Here is a 2,488-nt window from a genome sequence, read left to right on the forward strand (position 1 = left end):
GCCTTCCTGGGTCCGTGTTTGACAATGGGCGCTTCTAACTAATTAGTTGAAAACCTCACATTTATTTTTTATCTCAACGTTCTATCAGTTCATTTATCTTTTAAGTGGACTTTGTGTCTTGTTGCCTTCTGCTCTTTGGATTTTGTAAGATTGGTTATTTAATTTTATAGTTTACATACATTTAATACCACCTGAGTAGAATCTAAATGTAATTCTACCAAGGCGGTATAACACCAAACGGACCTCAACAAACATCTATCATTGATAACTGTACTGGGTAATTATTTATGTTTTACGGCTAACGTAACGTTTGAAATAAACAGGAAAGACAATTTTGCAATTATACTACATATCACACGTAACCAATCGTTAATATTTAGTGTATACGATAAAAGTAGTAGATAAGATGAATGAATTATCTTTATTTCCTCCATTATATATGGGGATTAATTTATATAAAATTATCAAACATTGGGTTTTTTTTTCCGAGAAGTATATCACTTCATTCAATGTAAATTAACTTCATGGTGTTTACCCATTGCTACAACTAAATACAATAAGTAAAATTTTGTTTCCAATATATTTCAATTACCATTTGTTTGTATCTTAGTACCGATGTAAAATAAATTTCTTTGGTCGGCGACGTTTTGTTGCATACCATTTTTCGTCTTTGTTCTAAATTCTTTACGAAAATACTTGTATCAGAAATAAAGGTTACCTGGTATTTTGGACCTTTTCTTTTATACTCCATGAAATTTCGCTGTCGTGATTTCCACCACTCGAATAGCAAAATAGGCTCTGTGTGCGAAAACAGATGAGCAGGTATTTTGGTCATTTGATGTACATCAAATTAATTTACATGCCTCTATTGGATTCTTTTCGTGTACATCAAATGTCACATTAGGTCGCGTACAGAGCCACGACTACTGAATTATAGAGGGTGAGTCGTGGTTCACCATCCCATCAAATGTTTTATAACATAATTCGCCTGATATCCAGTGATTTCACCCGTGTAATATTATTGCATTTGTCACTAGCGTAATATGAGCGATTTTCATTGGCTGAAAATCCATCGTGATTTCATTCAGAAAGAATAAAATATCACCAGGAAAAATGACGTGACTTCAGGATTACGAGGGCCGCCTCCGATGGGTTTCGGAATAGATTTCGACGTGCAATTCTTTGTTTAGTAGGTTTTTATAGTTATGTGATAAAAGTATCTTAAATTTGTGTTCATGTCATATGAGATTGTAAGAAACTCGTCTCGAAGTTTTAAGTTATGCTCGGCAAGGCTCGCAAAAATAAAAACGTCTTAGACTCTTTTCATAGAACCTCATATGAAATGAACACTCATGTAAGATTCTATATATTTGATATATCTAACTACCCTAGTATGAAACATTCATACACACTTTAGTGAACTGTCAGCAAGTTCATGAAAACTTTCACTATTTACAGAAAGTGTTGATACTCCTGAGCCGAAACCATATTTCTGATTACATATTAAAAAGTAACTTTTCTCTAGCTGCTGACATTTTTACTTCTGCTTGTCATTTTAACATTTGTCATGAACATTTTAATTATTATTTTAACAATAGAAATCTACAAATTCTTGTTTGATCATCAAGGATGATTACGTTGTAATTAGTTGTTCCACTTTAACCAGGAGAGGCGAACCACAGAACCAGACGACATACTCCGTTTTATTATGTCATGAAACCGTCAACAAATAATTCCCTCAATTCTTTCTTGGGCAACACTAACAATCATATATCCCCACCCAATGAAACCAGATGCATATCTAAAAACTATAGGATAATGAAATGGTCAGCTCATTTTCTTTTTTGCTAGAAATAAAATCGAGTCTCCATCATTGAATAGAAATAGTAATTAAATGATGATATGTCTTTGAGTGAAGAAACAGTAATATGATTCGATTAGGCACTGTTTCTAGCGTACCAGCTCAGGAACTGTCATTTTAGGGCAACAAGTCTGTGCAAATGTTAAATACGCAAAAATGTCAGATAATGCAGCTGTTATGATTCCATTCAATGTGTCACAAAGCTACGTTAAATAATACATTAATTAAAATTGAAATTAAAACTTATATGACTATATATGTGTATTACACTCAAAATCATTTCCGCTGATACAAAAAAAAATGGCTTTTATGTCTATCGACCTGTACGCACAATTGTCGAGAAGTCATATCGGCCATAAAACACGCGAAAATAAAAGACACAACAAAAATATGTTTCTGTGCAGTATTACTATAAAAACTTTCCTAAAACAAAACTTTATCAATACTATGTGGTCATGACCCAGGGAAATGGTTATACATATATCAAACTTTGTCCTTCCTTCTTACCCTTCTGTAACTACGCACCGTGTAAACAAACGAGAGTAACATCAACATTATTACACTGTTCCGTCACTCCTGGTGATGCAAATTTATTTAGATGAGGATTACCCTACTGCGAATCGCTTT

The sequence above is a fragment of the Argopecten irradians genome, chromosome 14, assembly GCF_041381155.1.
Source record: "Argopecten irradians isolate NY chromosome 14, Ai_NY, whole genome shotgun sequence".
Classification (NCBI taxonomy): domain Eukaryota; kingdom Metazoa; phylum Mollusca; class Bivalvia; order Pectinida; family Pectinidae; genus Argopecten; species Argopecten irradians.